The following is a 7,302-nucleotide window of genomic DNA, read 5'->3' as shown; positions in this document are numbered from 1 at the left end:
TTTTTCTTTGGTCTCTTTCTTTGCATTAGAAAATACAATATTCTAAGCAGCTATAAGAGAGGTTAATATAACTTAAAATTCATTATTTTGCAGAAAATGGATAAATTTTGCATGACTCTACACTACTTGGAAGTATTTCTTACAAGCATTCACACAGTCCTATACCACAGGATTTCACCCTCCCACCTAAAGTAAGTTTTTCTGCCCTTTCCTTACTGAGTACAGCAGCTACACAACTTTGCAGTTGAAAAAGCAGCAGCAGGGATTTTATTTTTGTCTGAATATTCCAGCTCTAATCTGTTCTGCATTAACAGGCTCTGCTTTGGACCTGGTCATTGTCATGAAAGTGGTGTGAAAAATGTAACCTTTTTTCCCAGCCACATCTCTGCATCCAACCTGCAGAATGGCCTCTTCACAGACCAGAAAATATTTTGGTCTCTAAATGTCTCTCAGAGTTACTAAAATTGCAATTTAATAAATATAAATAAATGAGCCTGACCACACTTCCTTGATTTCTGAGTTAAATTCAGGTGGTGTGAGCTTGCTACAGTGACTGGAAATAATGACAAACCAAAGGGGGAAAACATTTCCTTAAATCAAGTATTACCTTAGATACCTGAGGTTGGCAGTAAAATTACCCATTAGACGAACGATCAGTGGATTTTTGTTCTTCCCTTCAAGAATGCACCAATACAGTGTTTTCCATCTGAGTCATTATCTCACCGTCACTGAAGTTGGAAGATGTAAGTTTTTTCAAATCCTATTAGAGAGGGAGTGCCTTGTCTGCTCAAACACAGTACAGTTATTATCCGGAGCACTCATTTCCTTTTAAAACGTGAACAGTTTTATGCAACCTTTTAGTGACACAGGATATGACTAGGTTAGTTACTCATAGGGATTTAGATATAAGATATAATAAACCAAATCTGGTTCCATCATACCCCTCCCTTGATTCTTGCGGGGGGGAAGTATTATTTTCCAGTTTCTAAAGAAACACTTTAATTTGAGCTAGTCTGCAGTGTTGTAGTAAGAACCAGACACAAATTAGTCTTGAGCCATGATTTGGAATTAATTTTCATACATCAACATACTGGAAAGTTTTGCATTTGTTCCCAGAGATGAAAAGCCCATGAAGGAGCATGGGTAACAGAGCAGAATGGATTAATATAATACAATATATAGCATTTATGTATTTTCCTTACAGTCTGTGTACTGTAGAAGAAGTAAGGAAGTTACACACACCACAGCTTTGTCTGCCTACCCTCAAAAGATTTGTGCACTGAATTTTGGGGCTTTTTTGTTGAGAGGCTCTTTTTCAGAGATACAACCAAAATTAAATTACTTGAAACACAAGATTAGACCCAAGCTCTTGCTTTCTCTCAAACATACGTATATGCATACAGCTTTGGGTATTCACCAGTTTCAGAGTGAGACTTTTTAAACCAGAAGTAGCCTACGTTACACCTTTGCCAAGAACCTGGACCTGGAAGTGAGTAACTGTCATTTTTTATCCACAAGAAGACCCAGAGATGACTACCAGCTTAGCTCTACAGCTCTCTTTGGTTGGAGCTAAAAGCCAAGTATCGTCAAGATATGGAGAAATTTGGTTTCAGAAGTAAAATTCAAAAGGACAAAAGTGAAGAGTCTTAGTAGAATTTCAGAACTGATGCTCGCTTTCACTTCTTTCGCTCTTTGAAGCCAGGAAGATGATGTAGCTGAAATTCACATTAACTTACTCTCAGGACTTTCACTGTTCCTTCTCTGCTCCCAAATTCCTCCCAGCAGTGCCTGAGTAGAGTAGAATATCTACGTAAGTCTAGGAGTGTGGCCCAGAATCCACCAGATTGTAGAACCATTTCGCTATGCACGCTGTCTCTTGCTGACCTGAGAGGTCTTGCAGTAAACTTGGAATAGTCTGCTAAGATTTACTACTTTCCCACTTAGTGGTTAATTACTTGTAATTACCTACATTCAATACAGATGTATTTTGAAGATTAATACCTTAAGAAATGTGAGCTGCTCAGCTATTTACATTACAACCTACCAGGACAGATGGGAGTTCCATGCTCGCATGCACCATGCTGCAATGATGCAATGCTGTCGTCTGCGTTCAAAGCAGGCATCACAGGCAGATCAGCCACTTACCTGCACATCGCCTTTGGGGCGTAGAAGACTTACACAGTACAGAATGGAACACCTTGTACCAACTGGGCCCCTTCAGTGTTGGAAGCTGCGTGACAGTTTATAAATAATTCTCATCAATGTTAAAAATAGTGTGTTCCTAGAGGAACTGTATTTTTTATTGCTGAGGATCGTGGTATTATTTGCAATTATTTGCAATCACCTAGGCCTCACTGATGCTGGAGAGGTCTTCCCTTTTTTATTGTGTTTTCATCCATTGCCTTCCAAAGGACCAAAACCTTCCAGCTTTCATCTGAACACAAGACCAACAGTATTGCAGCACTTGGCAGGATGAGATTGCACATCGCTACAAAAACATTGGCAAAGGCTACCTGATACCCTACCTACAAGATGGTCTCACCTTAGCAAGTGATTATTTTCACAGAAACACAACTTCTGTTGTTGATCTGCCAGCCCACTTGGATCTGAGGACATCAGTCAAAAGCCTTTTCTTCCTCCCTTCCCTATTTGCACCTTTTCACTAGACTCTGTCTCCTATATTTCAACTAGGGGAGAAGGCCACTCTTTCTTAATATAGAAGTAAAAACAGGGAATAACCTTCTCTTCTGCTCTAAGAAACACTGCTTAACTACCTGCATTTAACTCTTGCTTTGAAAATCGGACTTCGTTACATTTTGAAGTTTGTTCATCATAAGCACTTTGCTAAATATTTTGTTTGGATTCTTTTTCTCATGAGCATCAAGATGGAGAAATTTCCCATTTTGGCATGAATTTTCTCATGCAGGTGGTACTAAGCAAGATGAAAGCTATGACCTCAAAACCTTCAAACTTGTGTAAATATGTTCACATGACTGTGTAACGCCTTTGATTTTCTGAGCCCTTTACCTCATGGAAACTAGAACAACAGCGTGCAAAACTCTTTCCTGCTCACAAAACTCATCTGCATCAATATATTTTGGCTTTAGCTGACACTCTGGGTTCTACAAGTACCATAGAGCAAGTGTCACAAATTTTTATTATAACTGAACCAAACATTCAATAAGCAATGCTTAGTATCATGCAAAGTGCGCTGCAGTCAAAGGGAGTCGAAGGAAGTATTTTCTTTGGCTTCAGATGGCCTCACATCAGGCTGCGTGCATAGTATTAAAATTATGGAAAGAGCTTAAAATTAAAAAGAAACCACATTAAAAGTTAGTTTCTTTTTCAGAAAAGCCTGTTGGGCTAAAAAAGGAGGTGGTTAAAAAAGAACTTTGTTTTTTTCTCTGCTGTACTAAAAATGGCATATTGTGTTTGGTCATGGAATAAATAGTACTCAAATGTGCAAAGAATTGAACCAGAATTTGAATGGAATCCATATAAATTTTAAGACACAGTTTCTTCAGAGGCAATACGACAAAGAGCTGTTTACTCTGAAAACTTCATAGGGAAATATAAGTGCACTCAGGTGCTCTACAAATCTTCAGGAGAGTTCAGACTCCTGAGGTAACCAGATGAAAAGTAAATTGCTTTATTATTGCTTATTGGAAATCACAACAGCCAAAAAGATCATTAACAGCTCAGGACCAGAGAGCACTGAGGATTTAAAAATAGAAATGTATCTGTGCCTTAACTTGAGACTTATTCACTCTTAAGCTATTTAAGACTGCAAAATATTTGTAAGACAGTATCTTAGAAACACAATGACATGGAAATCCAGAAGATTCAGACTCAGACTGTCAACACAATAGGGCGGGTACGATTTCCTCCTCAGATGGACCAACTGAAGTTGGTCTTTGCCACAAACTTTAGGTAGCAAAAAGCAAACAGCGTGGTTCAAAATGGTTCAAAAATGGTCTACACAGCCACTGCCAGCTGTAGTCTTCCCTATGACTGACTGCATTTGCTCTTGGACTAAGTAAACCAGTATAATGGTTTTCCTCTGTAATACATGGATACATTGGGATTTGGCTTCCTTTTTTTTTCTCTCCTCTGATCAAAGCATGGCTGGAAAATGGGGTTTTGTACTTATTACAATTTCGTGGCAGAAGCATGCCAAGACCAGCTTGAATGCGTGCTGTGGAGATACTGGCAAATCAATACAGATTTCAGCCTTATTTGCACAAATACAAATACTGCTATCTTTCGTCAAACCTGGCCCATATGGTAGCTGTGAGTCACATCCAGGTATTTTCAGTTATTTCTTAGTCACTTCCAGAACCCTGCTTCTCTGTATTAGCTTCCTCCCTCCGCCCCCCAACCCTTCCAGTGAATCCTCATTAGCATAATTGTGCCTCAAATTTGCTATTGATAAAAAAAATAATTTCTACTTGCATCACATATATGAAAAAAACCCTTTCATGAAAGGTACCATAAGCACAGTGCAAATCTCTTTCTGGAAGGCATTATTTTGTATCTAGTGAGCTTGTCTATACTGTTTCGTCTTTCAGAACTGACAAAACCAAACCAGTTATCAACTAGGCAGTGATTTACCTGCTTCTGGAACTATCCATTATCTCAGAACAGAATTCCCACCTTCTAACTAAATTTCATTAGTTAGAGCACTAATATTTTCTGGCTAGAAAGGGAGAATTGATATGAAGGCTCCTGCTTTGCCTTCTCACAGAACAGGTAAATGGGAGAAGAAGAAAAAACATGAAACAGCAAGTCAGGCTCTGAGCCCAGCTTTGCTTATACAGGTCCCACAAGGCAATAAAAATGCGATATGCACAACACAGCCTTTATGCTCCCTGAACTATTGCTCCCTTCAGAGCTGCATTCAGCAAGACAACAGTCAAAGCAATCCCTGAGTTTCATTCCTTTAGCTTTACAATTTCAGCTTTTTCTTACTAATGAATACATTTTTCCATTTAAATGAAAGCCCATTTCAGATGTCTTAGTGAAAGTGTTTACACCTTACATTCTGCTAAATGCCTAAGGCTAAAATCAGAAGAAAATTAAAGCTCCCACTTAATAAACATTCAGTGTCTCTGGTGCTGCCGTCTATGTCTGGTGGGATCCACTTAATCTCAGAGTGGGTATCTAAAGCAGCTACAACACAAGATTTACCTTTGATACTGTTAGGAAGATGTCTATAAATGAAGTAGTCAATACCTGCAAGCAAATCTCGGTTCTGGCCTCTGCTGTCTGAGTACACAAGGAGCACTGGAAAGGGCATCACAGACCCAGTTTTAGGCAAACTGTAACACCAATTGCCGTGTTTCTCACATCGAACAGTACTCACAGTTGCACACTCAGGGCACAAGGAGGACTGGATCAGAACCTGTCCCACAGGAGAAACTCCTGCATATTTCAGTTTATTTCAAATAAGTTTTCAAAGAAAAAAAAAACCAACAAACTAAACCAGATTTAGTATATATTTGCTTTTCTTAAAAAATGATTCCATGAAATAGTTTTATAATTATCTAAGTAGTAATACAGTTTTTTATATACAAAATTCCATTTCGAACAATTTACTGTACAAAACAAAGTATAAGCAACTGTTACTATTTTGTGATTTCAGCAAATAATGAAGAATTCCAATAACTATCTGTCAGGATATAGTTCTACCATTTACAGGAATGTCAGTATTAAGTTGGGGATACTTTCAGAGAAGTATTTACAGATGAAAGCCCCTTTGAGGAAGTTCCCTAAGATTTCTCTTTGGAATAGGTAGTTCATGTCTGGCTTTCTCCTAGATCTTTTGGGCTACCAAGGAATGAGAGGAAGAACACTTTTTCAACAAGATGTACGGACAGAATTCTGCTTGATTGATTCCCACTCACAGTCCTATTGCAGTCAGTGGGCCTGATCTGGTAAACACTTACTACCAGGCATAGTGCTTATTGTGTGAATAAATCAGGCAGGACTTGGCCCTCCAGTAGTAAGCTACCCTAAGTTACAAATTTTAAAAATAGTGACATTCCTGCAAGTCAAAATACAACAGAAACAAGAGTTAACAAAATATAAGCCCTTTATTAATAAAAATCTTTGGTTGGATCAGTATTTTAAATAAGCTTCAAGAATATTTGGTTAATACCATTTTCTTTCTTCCACATAATTTCTTTTCTGGTACCTTCTCTGGACAGACTACAGAAAAATATCAGGTTTACCACATACTTTAAAACAAATAAATATATCAAAAGCTAAATATGGCAATTTTTTTTAAAGTTCTAGCATTAATCTTTAAATTAGTTTGGCAAAGAAAAAAAAGAAAAGGAAAAAAGAAACAACTAACTTCTCTTGAAAACAGTATTTTGGCATTTGGTTTTGTAACAAACCATACAGTAGTTAGACTTTAAAGAAATCTTTTGTTTTTATTTTCTTCTTCGGTTTTATATTTATAATGCAAGTGCCATGGACAAGACAAAGCGATAAAAGAAATGAGGTTAATTGCACCAATATTATTTGGAAGTGCAGTTTATCTTTTGACAAGCAAAACTAAAATTCACTATGCTTAAAAAGTTGTACTGATGGGATTTAGCTAGGCTTCATAAGTAAGAATTTTAGATTTATACTTTAAGGAAGCTCCTTGTACAAAAGATAGACTATTTTAAGACAAAAAAAAAAAGGTCTGGTCCTGTAGCCCCAGTGCAGGCAAAGCTTCCATTGAAGACAGAAGGTGGGACATGGTTTGGATTTACTCCTCCAGTACAGCCTCTAGGAAATGCCATTCGACAGCAGAAAGTCTGTGGGGGGCAACTGGCTGTGAAAAATGGGTGCAGACTCCTTTCTCCTGCAGAGGGTAGAGGGCTACAGAGAAAAACCTGGCTAAGAAAGGGATGTGCTAAAATGACGAGAATAAAGGGAATTTCCTCAGCAACTGTGTCTGAGTACTAGGCAGGGCAGTGTGAGTCACTGCAGCTGTACATGTGCTCGTTAATTCAGGGCATTTACCAAAATGCTCTGTGACCATCTCCCTGCTGGGAGGATCTCCAAAACTGTGCTGCCACTGCTGGGCTATGAGCAAGGAGCTGATGAGGGCCTGCTCAAACACAGCTGATGCAGCCTGCGGCACTGAGGTAGCTTCATCCACATCAGTCTTTCATTGGTAAAAAAAAAGGAACTTTGCCAGATTCACTTTTCTGATGCTTCTGAAGAGAGCAGTGCCCCGGTGAAGGTCTCGGGTACACAGCAGATTACCACAAGTGCCCCATGCACCTGGGTGACTCTAAAGTTCAGCAG

Source organism: Mesitornis unicolor, unplaced genomic scaffold, assembly GCF_000695765.1.
Source record: "Mesitornis unicolor isolate BGI_N332 unplaced genomic scaffold, ASM69576v1 scaffold10487, whole genome shotgun sequence".
Taxonomy (NCBI): Eukaryota; Metazoa; Chordata; class Aves; order Mesitornithiformes; family Mesitornithidae; genus Mesitornis; species Mesitornis unicolor.
This window is presented reverse-complemented; position numbering follows the sequence as displayed.